This window comes from Neofelis nebulosa, chromosome 3 (assembly GCF_028018385.1).
Source record: "Neofelis nebulosa isolate mNeoNeb1 chromosome 3, mNeoNeb1.pri, whole genome shotgun sequence".
Lineage (NCBI taxonomy): Eukaryota > Metazoa > Chordata > Mammalia > Carnivora > Felidae > Neofelis > Neofelis nebulosa.
Window position 1 is genome coordinate 53,553,212 of NC_080784.1, and position 15,943 is coordinate 53,569,154.

A 15,943-nucleotide genomic window follows, 5' to 3' on the forward strand; every position below is an offset into this window, starting at 1 on the left:
GCAGCACAGGTATGAGGAGACAAAGGAAAAGGTAAGATGCAAAAACAACCAGGAGGAGAGGACAGAAAAGGAAAAACCAGCTGAAAAAGTCCTTTTTATGTTGCTGAAGAGCAGAAGACAAAGATCTGGGAGGAGAGGAGCAGGCAGAAGAGAGAAAACGCAACATTATGCAGAACAGAGACAGAAATAATTTATGCACCGCATGGAAATTAGGTACTGGGAGGCTGAGTCAAGCACAGAGTGGGCTTTTGGGCCCACTCGAGAGCTCTTTTAGACATGCGACCTGAGACACAGCCGCCACTGAGTACTAGGCCCAGCGATCAGCAGCAGCCTTTTCTGCTCCATACAGCCTGGAGCTCTTTCTTTGTTGCAACATTTTCAGTCAGTCTTCATGGGGCAAGGTATTATGCTCGATGCCAGGCAGGATGCCTATCCTCCAGGGACACTCAGAGTTGGGAGGAATCAGAAGAAAGGCACAAAACAAAACTTTCTAAGTCAGGGATCCGTCCTGGCAACCAAAGCGGTGAATTAGGCAGGCAGATCTTGTGGGGCTGCCACATTGCGTGTGTGTGTGTGTGTGTGTGTGTGTGTGTGTGTGTGTGTGAATCTAGAAGTTTAAACACCTCCATTCTGACCCCATTCCCACCATTCCCAAAAGTCTTACTATGACAGCTCACGCAATTACCTACCTGCTTGGTCCTTGAAGGCATTTGAATTTGCATCCCTCTTGGATAAGTGGATACATTTCATTCTTCGGTTTTTATCATTTTTCTATTACCTTCTTGCATAACAACGGTTGACATGATGATATTCCTGACTAGATCAAACAAGTTCTTTTCAAGCTAACAGGTGCACCTCCAGCTTCTGTGCTTTCTCTTTGCTAACACAGTGTTTGCTTTTGTTCCCAGAACTCTGCGCTAGACTGATAGTTCTAATGATTTTTTCAAGAATAATCCCTAAATCCTTTTCTTGATCTGTGTGTTAGAAGATGATTTTCTGCCTAGACACATCACTGGGCTGGCCTCTTTCCTCCCTGGTTAATTATTAGTTTGTCTATGTTAAATTACACTTGCCATTGCTGATAAAATCACAGAAGTGTCCAAGCTTTTTCCATTGCTTTCATTGTTTATTGCTGGTTAGTTCTTCCTGCAAATTGGGTGGGGGGGGGGGGGGGAGGTTGGTTTCCAATTCCTCCTTCCAAGTTTCTTCTTTATAGTGGAATTTTGGACACCTAAACACAAAAATCAAATCAATATAGCCAAGCTTCCTGGAAAGAATAAAGAAGTGAGAAATGTACTAGGTGACTTTAAGCAACTTCACAATGGGTCATAAAATAATGAGTTCTAAGAGAGATACATTAAAAAAAGAATGTATAACAAATAGTAAAAATAAAAACAGATCCCTCAAAATGCAGTGCAGCAAAATCGACATGAAACCAAATAGCATGGGTAATAACTTTGAATCATATAGCTCCAATTTACATGTGAAAGAAATAAGGCATTGTTTTCTTTTCTGTTTAAAAAAATTTTTTTAATGTTTACTTATTTATGAGAGAGAGTGCAAGCAGTGTGTGTGTGTGGGGGGGGGGGGGGGTAGGATGCAGAATCCGAAGCAGGTTCCAGACTCTGAGCTTCAGCACAGAGCCTGATGCAGGGATTGAACTCACGAGCTGTGAGATCATGGCCTGAGCCGAAGTCAGATGATTAACTGACTGACCAACCAAGGTGCCCCAGCCAGTTAATCATCTGTCCTCCAAGAGGACTGAGGCTGAAAGTTTGCCAATCTTATAAGATTAGGGCTTAGAATAGAAATAGAATAGAAATTCAATTGTTTAATGGAAAATAAAACAATGCTGGGGCACCTGGGTGCCCTAATCTTATAAGATTGGCAAACTTTCAGCCTCAGTCCTCTTGGAGTGATCCTCTCCGGGGTGTACTAAGTTTCTGAGGTCTCACTAAGGGTCAATGCCCATGTATTGGTTTGCTCCGGCTTCCACAACAAAATGACCCAGACTGGGCGGCTTAAACAACAAAAATGTATTTCTCACAGTTCTGGAGGCTAAAATTCCAAGATTAAGGCACCAGAAAGGTGGGTTTCTTCTGAAGACCTCTCTCCTTGGCTCTTAGATGGCCATCTTCCCCCTTTGTCTTCCCAGGATTTCCCTCTTTGTGTGCCTGTGTTCTAATTTCTTCTTTTAGGGACACCAGTGAGATTGGATTAAAGGCCACCCATAAAGACCTCATTTTATCTTAATTACCTCTTCAAAGACCTCTTCTCCAAATACAGTAACATACTGAGGTCCTGAGGGTTAGGTTTCAACATATGAATTTACAGGGGTCGGGAGAGCACAACTCAGCCCATCACAACCAAGGAGTTACCCAGGGGTAACTCCTTCTGCCAACAGCCAGTCTTCCACACAGAGAGCCAGAGCCTTATCTCTGGCCATGAGACGCCAGAGCCATTCAGACCAATTGCTTTCTGCTGCTTTCAGGCTGGGTTGGGGAATAAGAACGGGTCCAGGGGTGCCTGGGTGGCTGAGTTTATCAAGTATCTGCCTCCTGATTTTGGCTCAGGTCATGATCTCATGGTTTGTAGGTTCAAACCCTGCCTCGGGCTCAGTGCTGACAATGTGGAGCCTGCTTGGGATTCTCTCCCTCTCTTTCTCTCTCTGCCCCTGCCCTACTCACACACTCTCTCTCCCTCTCTCTCAAAATGAATAAATAAACTTAAAAAAATGGGTCTGTAGGGTAGGATCCCCGAGCATGTTTTGTACCATGAAAGAGCCCCCCACTATCTCCCTGCACCCCACGGTGATAACAGAGAGGCCTTTGCTCTTGCAATACCCCCAGGTTTTACTCCTGTCATCCAAATGGGAAATTTTTCTTTCTGGTTTGGGGAAGATATCCTTTACCTCGGACCTTATCGTCCTTGATGAATTTGACTTTTTGAAACAAAAGCCCGGAGATCTGGTGAACTCTTTCTACTCCCTGACTGCTACTGCCTTCCCTAAGGTTATGAAGCAGCTGCTTGAGTTGAAAGAAACAAAAAATGCAGAAAAAATTAGGATCTCAAAGTGCTATTTAGTTACACCATTCTTAGTATGTATCCATGAGGATCTGTACTTTGTCTAATCCCAGTGTTTTAAGAATTCCAGTAGATATTTTAGGATTGTATGATTTTTTTTCAGTCAGAAATGACAGGGTCTTATGGAAATAGAATATATTATTAACAAATATATTATTAACAAATATGATAAGTATTTGTTGAGTATCTACACGAAACTTTACACTGGGGACCCAAGAAATATTTCTTGACTTTGGGGTATAAAATACAAAAATGAAACAAAAACCAACACATGATAATCATTGCATCTGAGTATCTCTCTTTTGAAGCATACCATTTTTTCTGATTTTAAAAAAAGGGATGGGGCGCCCGGGTGGCTCAGTTGGTTAAGCATCCAACTCTTGATTTTGTCTAAGATCATGATCTCACGATTCATGAGGCTGAGCCCCAAGTCGGGCTCCACACTGACAGCATGGAGCCTACTTGGGATTCGCTCTCTTCTCCTGTCTCTCTGCTCCTCCCCTGCTTGCACGTGCTCTCTCACTCTCTCTCTCAAAATAAATAAATAAACTTTAAAAACAAAACCAAAAAAAAGATACATATCCTTGGTTAAAAACTTGAAGAACTCAAAGTGAAAATCATCTGTAATCTTACCACCCACAAAAAGCCCATTAAGTTTTAGACTCCTGGTATACACTTAAACAGTTTTTGTAAATAGCTGTTGCTCACTTGTTCATTCATCAGTTATATATTGACGTTTACTATGTGTAAGGAAATCCTTGTGCTTTTGATAACTCCCTAAATGCAGCCTTTCTTACAAGAGAGTAAGTTAATGCCCCAACAAGCCCCAGATAATAGTGATTGGACCATACTTGAGCCCATGACCCACCGTGGGCAGAGGATGACAGCAGGTCTGGAAAAACCTTCCCTCCCCAAGTGGAGTCCAGTGATCCCATGGGGCTCAAAAATCATTGCTATGAAGCATCGTACCCTGCATCCAGTCGTAAAAAAAACAGGTGCGCTGGACAGTAAGAGCAAGGACTCTGGAGCCAGGCTGCCTGGGTTTGAATCCTGATTCTACCCCTGCACTCTACCTGTGTGACTTTAGACAAGTTACTGAGTCTCTCTGTGCCACAATATCTTCTGTGGAGGACAACTACCTTAACTTTGGTTGTTGTAAGAATTAAATGGGTTGGTATATGTAAACTCTAAGGACAGTGCATGGCACATCTTAGGCACACAGTAACTATTAGCTATCGTTTTGTTTTCATTTTGAAATACCGTGCCCCAAATGTTCTGAACTCCACCCCCCCCCCCCACACACACACACACACAAACACATGCTTTTTGTCTTCTGATCCTCATCCAAAATGATTATATTATCAACGGTAGGGGCCAATTCGTTGGCAAAAAGGAGGAAGAAACCCCGTGAATAGTTGACTGCAGGCTCTAGTCTGCAAATGCTTGAGTATGAATAGATTGATTTAAAACTGTCTCCAGTAGGACTTTCTCAAAAGAGAGAGGACTTAAGTTTCCCTTCCTCTTTTTTTCCTCTCCCACTTCCATACTCAAAATGCTTTATCTTGAGAATAAAGAGAAGCAGCCCCCCAGGGTCTGCTAAGTGCTAGAGAATTCCAAGCCCACACAGAAATGGGTGCATGGCTGGCACTTAACACTTCCAAGACTCACTTTCTATCTCTCCTGTCTACTTGTCGCACTGGGTTTCCCTAGGTAGTAGGAAATGTGTCCCCTGTTTGCAAGTTTCACGCTTCATAGTTTGTGCCACCAGAGAAATGCTTATTGACCTCTTTTGCCTTGGGGCCAAAAACCCTAGAGAAAGAACTCATGGTCTCTGCTTCTAGGTGCCCTCTCCTAGGCCAATTGATGGGTCATGGTTGGGTGGAGGGCACAGTGAGTTAGGTAAGAACATTGTGTGGTGGGTCGCGGAAAGGCTGGGTTCCCAAGAGAAGGGGGAGACTGGGCAGAAACTCCTATAAAAGTCCAGAAAAAACAGTTTTATCCTTTATACCCATGGCTAGTTATCCAATGAATAGGAGCACCCATTTTTAATATTCTTTTTATTCTTTAATATTTTTATTTTGTTTAATATTTTATTCTTTAATATTTTTATTCTTTAATATTGTTTTTAATATTAAAAAGAAATAATAAAATATACTTTAATTGTGCCTAAAATTGCAACTCAGACAATTTTTTTAAATGTTTATTTCTATGGGAGGGAGGGGTGGGTGGGTGATGGGTATTGAGGAGGGCACCTGTTGGGATGAGCACTGGGTGTTGTATGGAAACCAATTTGACAATAAATGTCATAATAAAAAAAAATGTTTATTTCAAACTCCTAGGATTCTGATTTCTGAAGTGAAACTAGCATTTCCCAAAGGAGACGACAGGTAATATACGTGCTCTTTTTCTAGAGAATATAAATAAGAACCGACTCTCATGGCATGTACATTTGAAAATGTTTGATTCCAGATGAAGAGCCTGTGAAAGTGATTTGTGGCTTAAAACAAAGAGGACCTAGGAAGGCAAGTACCCAGAGTTTAAAAAAAAAAAAAAAAAAGATGTTTGTTTGTCTCTATTTTCTTCCTAGAAGCAGGGACAGGAAAACTCACTTCAATTAGGAACTGCCTCTGTACCAGGCATTGGGCCAGGAGTTTAACATACATTATTATTTAATTTTTACCACCCTCCAGAAGACAAGAAATTATCCCCATTTTGCCCAGGAGGAAACTGAGATGCTGAGAAGTTAAGTAATTTCCCCCAACTTAACGGTCAGTAAATGGTGAAGCTGGGGTTTTAATTCAGGTTCATCTGTAAGTTGGCTGCAGGGGTTCATGATCTTTATAGCATACCCAGCAGGCAAAGGAAGATAACAGAAGTGGTCAGAGTTGGGTAGGAAATGGGACAGAGTGCTTAGTACCACTGTGGGTAAACTTTCAACTTAGAAAATGTAAAATATGAAGTTAATGAAGTATACTTTAGCTACTTAGATGAATTTAAGGAAGTTACCAGAATCATCTCTACTATCCAATGGAAAAGGGAAGGCTTATTTCATGGAGGAAGAAAAGTGAGTAGAGTGAGTAGAAAGGGAAAGATTTATGTATCTATTCAATACCTCAGAAATTTTGCTGTTGCTTTTTTTTTTTAATGTTTATTTATTTTTGACAGAGAGAGAGAGAGAGAGAGAGAGAGAGAGAGAGAGAGAGCATGAGCGGGGGAGGGGCCTAGAGAGAGGGAGACACAGAATCTGAAGCAGGGTCCAGGCTCCTAGCTGAGCTGTCAGCACAGACCCCAATGCGGGGCTCGAACTCACAGACCATGAGATCATGACCTGAGCCAAAGTCGGACGCTCAACCGCCTGAGCCACCCAGGAACCCCCCCCCCTGTTTTTTTTTAATGAAGCTCAGTGTCAACTGAGATATAAAGAATTATGTGATCACTTAAGGATACAGTAATAATTTTTTAAGGTGTAAAACACTAGTCTGGGTCAAGCCAAAAAGATTCCTTATAGTTTAGGATGTTAGTATTTACTGTTTAATATTTTCAAGGCACTTCAAAGTTTTAGGACAGTTACTTGAAAATACATAATCATTATCACCGTTGTTGATACACTTAGTTAAAATTAAAAAAAAATAGAAGCATGAATCATTTGGAACTTAATGGTCACAGGCTCAATTAAAACTTTTTTAAAGGTTTGTAATTATGAAAGGGGCTTGAGGAAAACCATTTATTAAAGCATTTTTAAAATGTTAACTATTAAAATGATTTCTTCAGACATTCTGTTCTTTCTCTAACAGGAACTAGTTAAAGATGAAGTATTTCATTCTGTATGTTAAATAACTGCTTTACCGGCTTCTCATTTTTTTTCAGTCCACATGTTAGAATCTCAAAACAATAGTATGTAATGGAAATGTGAGATTTTCCATTGTAGTGATGTAAATTAGCAGTTGCCACCATCTCCTCAAGTAACGCAGGTACTATTGAAACATGTCATATCATGTAGGAATTTAATTTGAGCACCACTCCAAGGATAGAATCATCTTGGATCCACTTTTGTTTAGACCTGATCCATGCCCGTAACCCTTCTGGGCTCCAGTTTCATTAGGTAAAAATAATCTTGTCCCCTTCATGTATCTTAAAGCTTTTAGGAAGATGAGGTGAGATCGAGGACTACTTATTCACCTCTGTACCCTCTCCCACAAGGGACCTGGCCTATAGTGGGTATTCTGTGGGTATTCAGTGAATGCTTGACAGGTGCCTTGAAGAAGGAAATCCGTCCAAAGAATCTAAAAATAAGATCAGGCATCTGTAAACCTCAGGTCCTCAGCGATCCTATCCTACCATGAAGCTTTTATTGCCATCTGGAAATGGTGTTTGTATTGGTGTACTTTATTTTAAGGCTATGGACTCAGAGAGGACAAGGAAAAAAGTACAACCCAAGAACATACATGTAAAAATCAACATATATGCAAAAATATCTGTAAACTCAATTTAAAGCATTTTTAAATGTTTATTAATTTATTTTGAGAAACAGCGCACAAGTTAGAGTGGGGGAGGGGCAGAGAGGGAGAGAGAAAATCCCAAGCAGGCTCTGCAAGGTCAATGCAGAGTCCGATGCGGGGCTCGATCCCATGAACTGTGAGATCGTGACCTGAGCTGAAATCAAGAATTGGACACTCAACTGACTGAGCCACCCAGGCACTCCTTAATTTAAAGGGTGCCTGGGTGACTTTTTAACTTCAAAGCAGAAATAAAATTATTCAGTAAGAGCTATGAGCCATTAAAATAAACTTCAGTTTAATATTAAGACCACTTAAAGGAGACAGAGAAAGAAAAGGACAGGACAAGGAAAATGAAGGATACAAGGATCTGAGGTTGGGCTCCTGTGCCCCATGGGGCAAGGACGGACCTCAATGTCTAAAACTACTTTTACGATGCCTGCCTTTAAATGTGTAAGATATGTATGCATTGGGTGAAATTGTTACAAAGAGTTGGGCTCTTAAGTTCCTAACATGGAAGCAGAAACAATCTTGAAATCACTTCTAATTTTCAGTGGGGAGAAGGGAAACGACTTCACACGTCAGAGGGGAAATGGGCCTTGACAGTTCTCATTTTTAAAAATATGTGTTTCATGGAGAATTAAGACAATCATCGTTGTGACTATCAAGCATGTTACTTTCAAAGACTCACTGACCGTTGTTTTATGACAACTATAGGCAAAAATGGGCCCCATGGCCCAAAGAAATCGAGCCAAAGGTTGGATATCTTTACATCTCTCTCTTTTTTGTTAAAGTTTATTTATTTATTTTGAGAGAGTGAGGGAGAGGCAGTGAGGGAGGGAGGGAGAATCCCAAGCAGGCTCCTCGATGGCTCGATCTCATGAACCGTGAGCTCATGACCTGAGCCAAAATCGAGAGTCAAATGCTTAACCAACTGAGACACCCAGGCGCCCCGTCCTTACATCTCTTTTTATCCATCCTCATCCTTCAGAATTGTTGTAAAACATAGGTCTCCCTTTTCACTCTTGCAAAACACCTGTCATAATGCTTTCAGGGTGATCCCCTTCTCACTCATTCCCTCCTCCTGCTTGCTGCTGTCATTCTCTCTCCCCTTCTCCTCCTCCTGCTCCTCCTCCAGCCCCCTCTCCTCTTCTCCCTCCTCTTCCCCTCCTCCTTACCTTCCTCCTCGTTCTTTTCTTCCTCTTCACCATTACCATCATCTTCATAATGTAGCCCCAGCCTACCTTTCCAGTGTCTCCTCCTGAGTCCCAGAGTCCTAGCCACAATCGACTTTTCCCCATTTTCCACACATGCTACTTCTATGTCTCTATGCCCTTGTCTGTCCCATTTGTCTTTCTGCCTGGAAAATGTCTACATTTTCTTCAAAGGCTGGGGTAAATTCAATCTCCAACAGCCATTCTCAACCCTTGCTGCACTAGAATCATCTGAGGAGATTTTAAAAAATAGTGCCCGGGTCCCACCCTCACGGAGACCCTGATTTAATTGGTTGTTTGAAATGTACAACCAGGGTTGAGAACAACTCCTTTGTACCTTTTTGTGACCCTCCCCTCTATGTAGACGGAATTATTCCTTCACATGAGTTTCCAGAGCTTTCTCTATACATCTCCATCGTACCACATGACACAACGTATCGCAGTTCTGGTTTACTATTTTACGCGTGTGTTAGACTTGACCTTTACTGGGGTCATTTTTCATCCTTTTATGCCCTGTCAGAATCAGCTGGAGAGGTTCTCCCAAGACACACCCAACCCCTAGAAAATCTATCTGAAATCTTGAGAGGTAGGCATGAGAGCAGGATAGATGTGGAGGATGAGGTTTTTGTCATTTCAGTGAGTTCTTCGGTGACCCCAATTTTCAGCCGCCAATACACCCGCCCCCCCCCACCCCAGCTACTATTCTAAAACTAATTATGATTCCTTTCTGTCTTCCTTGGAGTACCTTCTGTCACGAAGTCCTGTCCTTTCTCCGCAATGGCTCCCAATGACACGCCGTGTCCCCCATTTGCAGGGCTTGGGTGTGCCATAAGAATGATCTCTTGCAAGTGTTGGCTTCTGTCATACTCTTCTGAGAAACTAGCACAGGCTTCCAATTGTTTCTTGAGTCAAATGTAAACTAATTATGGGCTTTGACATTTTCCACTAACTTATTCAGGAGCCCTCTCTTCCTACAAGCCCGGAGCTTATTGTATCTTCAAATTGACAAAATACCATTCTCCCTCCTGCCTCTACAGCTCTCTATATTCCATTATTCCCCTATAAAAAGGCTGCTTTCCCTTCCCTCTCACAGGTTTCTTTTTTTTTTTTTCTTTACAAGATTTTATTTAAATTCAAGTTCCTTAACATATAGTGTAGTATTGGTTTCAGGAGTAGAATTTCGTGATTCATGACTTGCATATAACACACAGTGATCATCACAAGTGCCCTCCTTAATGCCCATCACCTATTTAGCCCATCCGCCCCACCCCACCTTCCAGACACACTATGGGTTTCTTAAGCAAAACAAAAAAAATGCAAAATTTGTTTAAAAATCACTGCTTGGGGGGCGCCTGGGTGGCTCAGTCGGTTGGGCGGCCGACTTCGGCTCAGGTCATGATCTTGCGGTCCGTGAGTTCTAGCCCCGCGTCGGGCTCTGTGCTGATAGCTCAGAGCCTGGAGCCTGCTTCATATTCTGTGTCTCCTTCTCTCTGACCCTCCCCTGTTCATGCTCTGTCTCTCCCTGTCTCAAAAATAAATAAACGTTAAAAAAAAAAATTAAAAAAAAAAATCACTGCTTGGGGCGCCTAGGTGGCTCAGTCAGTCAGTTAAGCACCTGACTCTTGATTTCGGCTCAGGTCACGATCTCACGGTTCATGAGGTAGAGCCCCTGCATTGGGCTCTGTGCTGACAGTGCGGAGCCTGCTTGGGATTCTCTCTCTCCCTCTCTCCCTGCCTTTCTCCTGTCCGTGCCCCTCCCCCTCAAAATAAGTAAACTAAAAAAAAAAAAAAAAAAAAAAAATCACTGCTTAAGCTTATGTAAAACCTTCCTTACTACTTCTAACATTGTTACCAGTTTTTTTTGTTTTGTTTTTGTTTTTGTTTTTTTGTCACTGAGTATGCATCTTGTTACTTTTCTTAGTGTATTTTACTTTTTATTTTGGTATGTTTCTTTTTTGTCCAGTGGAACAAACAGAGATATGAAACCAGAAGACTTGCCCCGCTATTTTTCTCAGACCTTTCACCTGGGGGAGCCTCAGTGCTCCTACCTATGAAACGGAGACAATCACCGTAACTCTTCCCTGCCTATCTGAATTCAGTGCTGGAGGACCACAGAAGATACAGTGCATGGAATGTGCTCTGTGGGTTCTAAGCTGGTTTCTAAATGCCAGACAGTTATTACCGTTATTATTTTCTGCCAACTAACTTCACTGCAATGGTCTGCACACAGCTCTATACCAATGAAATCCTTAACATGGAAGCATCTTAAGCCATTTTGCAGGAAGAAGGATACAAAATGTTTATGCTCTACCTTGATTTCATCATTATTCTTTTTTGTTTGTTTGTTTATTTGGGTTTTTTTTGTGGGGGGGGGGAGGTTAGGGACAGAGTGACAGGGAGACACAGCATCTGAAGCAGGCTCCAGGCTCTGAGCTGTCAGCACAGAACCCAACATGGGGCTCAAACCCAAGAACCATGAGATCATGACCTGAGCCCAAGTTGGACACTTAACTGACTGAGCCACCCAGGCGCCCCTCATTTCATCATTATTCTTATGGTGTTTGTTTCATTCCATGTTTCCAACAATCTTTAAGCTATTTGCAAGTTCTTTATGTGTTCGTCCAAAACTAAGTTGAAAAGTTCGCAGTGGAAGCCATGTGAAGCCACAGCAAGGCACCAGACACAGAGCAGGGTCTCTCAGAAAGGCAAGTGCCTTGTGGGAATAAGAATCCAGAATGTGTGCTCCATTCTCCTTGGGGGCTTTCTCAGCAACCGTTCTGCCTCTGAAGCAACTTAGGAGCCCCGAAAGAAAAACACCACATGCAGTAGCCAACCTCCCACTCCCATCGTTCCTTCAGCTCTGCCTTAAGCAAGTCACAATAATATTTGGAATCGGCAAAGCGACTTCTTTCCAGGGCGTTCACAGCGCTAATACATTCCCTCATTAATGCACACAGCATTCCTGTGGAGGAGGTGGGTGGCAAGCGATTTCAAATCCTTTTCTTCTCTACCTACCAAAGAGTCTTTCCTTTCAATAGCTGACACAAACAAGTGAACCATTTTGGTTATAAGATTATGATTTGCCCATCGCCCCCCATTAACACTATTAAAACAACATTTGTCCTTCTTAAAATCTGTGCAGCCAAGTGTGTGCAGAGTTTAAAAAGAACATAAAGACTGCCCCAGACATCTGTGTGTGAGACCAGGCATTAGATACGATGTCCTTTGTCTGGCTTTGGAAAACTCCCATAGGACAAATAGGATTAGACGTGACACTTCCCTTTCTCTGGCAGCCTCCTGAGCCTCACCCCTTTCCACAACCTTTTATCCTCATACACAGCCCTCTAGAATTCTGCCCTCACCATCGTGGCAGACATCCAGAAACCATTCCGTCTCCCTCACCCTCCTGTCCCACCCGGGCAAGGATAAATTGCTTCCATTCTATAAGGGAGTGCAAACAAGTCAGAAGTCCGAGCACCAAACCCGGGGCATCCCTAGGCTCCCCATTTGTTTTTTTATAAGTTTATTTATTTATTTTGAGAGAGAGAGAGCATGAGAGAGGGAGGGGCAGAGAGAGGGAGAGACAGAATCCCCAACACGGGGCTCTATCCTACGAACCGTGAGATCTTGACCTGAGCCGAAACCAAGAGTTGGTCGCTTAACCTACTGAACCACACAGGCGCCCCAAGACTCCCCATTTCCTCATCCAGGCTGGAGGCCCAGAGCCTTCACACTGCTTCTCCTAGAATCTCCCCCATGACAACACATCTGGGCCACACTTAGAGCAAGTGCAACACCGCATGTTCTGGGCTTTTTCTGAATCCTCCATCACATCTACTCTGCTAAGTGCATGGATTCACTAATGGATAGTTGAAGGTTCACTACATGGCAGAATAGAAGGGGGGATAGGAACGAGCATTTCCAAGTGCCCCCTTTATGCCAAGTGCTGGGTCAAGTAATATAATATCATTTCATTGTCACCACAGCCTATGAAGCAGACGGTCACATCCCTGCTTTTTGTCTCGCTCACCAGAATCGCAGTGGCTTAACACATGAAGGGTTTAGCTCTCGCCTTGGAAGCATATCAATCATACCTCCGCTCCATGTGGTCACCCGGGTGATGGAGGCACTGCCGTGTTGTGACTGCACTTTGTGGATCCCAGGGCTGTCTTGGCCAATACGGCAGAAGAAAGCCTGGAGCGTCATGCACCGGCTTTTCGTTGCTTTAGTAGAGTCGCTTGTGGTCACATTCCACTGGCCACATACTCACATGGCCACATCTAACTCGCTGCGAGGGGACAGGGAGATGCACGAAAACAGATGGAATGTACTGTGAGTGGCTGTGGTCATGCCAGTGTAGTAGACATGTAAATGTCAATAGCTATGCTTCTATTTCCTTTAAATGCACATGTCACGTTATTAATGGTGCATAAAACCCCACCGAATGACTGTCCCACACCTGATTCACGGGGGCCTCTGTCTTGGGACTTCTAACTTGTTTTCATCAATTAATATCTTTTGATACTTATTATTTGCACGGCACCGTGGGTGGGGGACCAAGAGGGTATTTACAGATTCAGGGAGGAGGTCAGAGACATTCAGAAATAAATGTCATTTTAAAAAGGAGGCAGATTCAGATGGATGGGACAAAAAAACAAAAACTACCAAGCACTTGGGGACTGCAGAGGAAGCAATCATTTCCTGTTGAGGCACTGGGAAAGGACTTGGAAGGGATTTCTCCATTTCATTTAAAGACTAAAGACATTAAAGATTAATTAAGTATTTCCTAACAGGTAAAGGATGGGATGGGGAGGGGGGGGGTGGCATGAGGGCCCTCAGCCAGTAAAGCTCAGAAGGTGCTCAGAACAAGTAAGCCCTCTGCTGTGTGGTTGAGGCAAGGGCGCAGGACAGGAAGGCTGGAGAGATGAGGCTGGAAAATATGTTGGATTCAGACAGAACAGGAGGGTCATGAGCACCATGCTTGGAAGTGTGGATATTCTGGGAAAATGGGGAGCCACCCACAGAGGGTCTCTGCGCACAGGGATGCTATGGTGACATCTATCTAGACTCTCTTAGAGACAGTCCCCTTCAGAGTATTAACTGATGATTTTTTTTTTTTTTCCTCCCTTTGGGAATTCCTAGTCTTCGTGAACATATTTATTTTGCTTCTATCCTGGGGTTTGTAATCAAACATGAATTTAATCTGCCTAAACACACATACCACAGAGGCAAAGTTTCTATTTTATCCAAAGAAGTCTGTAATCAGGCATTCACACTCCTTCAGCTTTTCTGGGTGTTTTCTCTCCCCCCCCCATCCTCTTTGAAATAAACATTATTGTAAAATATTGCAACTTCAGAATAAAGATCAAGGAACAGAATTGCATGCTGTAGTTTGGTTCTATCATACTGAATTTAGTTGTACTGAATTTGGGCTCCCTATTAGGACTAAAGGCTAGTTTACCATCTACTTGCTGTGTGCTTTTGCCAAGTTACTTGGCGTCTCTGTGCTTTAGTTTCTTGATTTAGTAAGAAACACTATTTACCGATTATTTGTTCCAAATTTTGATGTAATACCTTACAGAGGCTGGGAAATGTACCAGTCATAGATGACCTTAATAAAAATGTTTTATCCCTTTCTGAAGAAAGGAGGCAGGGAAGGAAAGGCATGAATATAAATTGCATACATTGCATGCCAGCACGTCTGCTTGAGTTTGCACGTGTGCTGTGTCTTTTCTGACATGACTCCCACAAGGCAGCTGTTTTACAGGGAACAAGCCCAGGGTCACCCCCGTAACTTGCAAAATGGCATTCAGCTGGTGAGTGGCAGACTCAAGTTTGAAGGGTACAGACTTTTGGATCTCAAGCCCAAACCTATCCCACACGGAGCGAGGAGTTGGGAGCAGAAGCTCGCATTTGCCACAGTGTTCTTTGCAAAGCCATGGCTGAGCCTCTTGGTCTCCATTTGTGGTAGGAATGAGTAATATTTTGGCTCTCCCAGCATACTTTTCTCTATCACATTCGGCTGTGATAGATCAATCCCACAGTTTGGGGTTCCAGGACACCTCCCCAGCCTCCAGATGCCCCTCGCCCACCAGGCCAGACTTATTACTTTCACTGATGTCAGTGTCTCTGGAGGATTCCTCTGAATCACCGTTTGGTCACTCCCTCTTAATTGCTGACAATTACCGAATTCACGGTCCTACAATAAGCAAGGAAAAGGGTACCATTTTCGACGACATGTGTGTTTAGTGTTGCTGGCAGCTTTGTAAACTTATTAGTGCTCTGCATACCATATAATTAAGATTGAATTATCCGAGAGTTTAAACTAGTGCCTGCTGCTGTTGTGCTGCTGAAAATGGTAAGGAAAAAATATTTGCCTTTTTTTTTTTTTTTTTTTTTTACATATGCAGCTCACCTCTCCGACCGCCCCTCCCCCCACCCCTTTTTCGCTGAAATTCTCATTCTCAAAAGGGGCCACGGGGCTGAGATCACCTGGATGGAGAGAGAGGCCTCACTAGGCTCAAACACTCTGCTTTCAAAAATGTTGCCACATCAGAAGCACGAGGGCACACTCTAAGACATCTGCCACGGCACCTTCTAGAAGGGGCCTGCAGTGCCAGGCAGGTGAGAGTAAACAGGAGGCCAGAAGGGGAACTCACCCGATGGCTGGGGCTCAGATGCTAGTGTCTTGGTGAGACGGGACCACAAATGGCTCGAGGCTGATACTTCAGGAGGACAGTACCTACCCAGTTGTGTAAGTTATCAACACCTGGAGCCACGAATAAGCAGATTAACCCAAGAATACATGCGGTGTGGGAGCCTAGAGGAAAAAATGGGACAGAAAGGGGTAATCCAGGCACACGCCTGAAGCACTCACTTCAAGACATGGTTTTGGGCTCCTCCCTGTCTATACTGGGCTGAAAGCCTAGTGTGGGGGAGGCAGAACAGAAAGGCAAGGAAGATATGCCAGCACGGTAATCAATGAACCCCTGCAGGCAGTGGTTGCCCGGGGTGCATGGGTGACAGGGAGAGCAGGAAGTGTCTCTAGGGATGTGGAGCCAAAGGGCATCTTGAAGACTCCTGGGAGCTAGCCAGACAGAGGGGAAAGGGCATCCCAGGGAGAGAGAACAACACGAGCAAAGCCTAAGA

The 15,943-nt window shown here is 43.4% G+C and overlaps 1 long non-coding RNA gene across 1 annotated transcript; it reads right to left on the bottom strand.

Moving 5' to 3' along the window:
• Positions 1-1,155: 1,155 nt before the first annotated feature.
• LOC131506092 (uncharacterized) lies at positions 1,156-15,617 on the bottom strand. The gene is made up of 3 exons (XR_009258729.1): positions 15,454-15,617; positions 12,889-13,082; positions 1,156-1,231 (listed from the first exon to the last, which is right to left on the bottom strand). It is a non-coding gene; the product is annotated as an uncharacterized LOC131506092 (long non-coding RNA).
• Between the last annotated feature and the right edge of the window lie 326 nt (positions 15,618-15,943).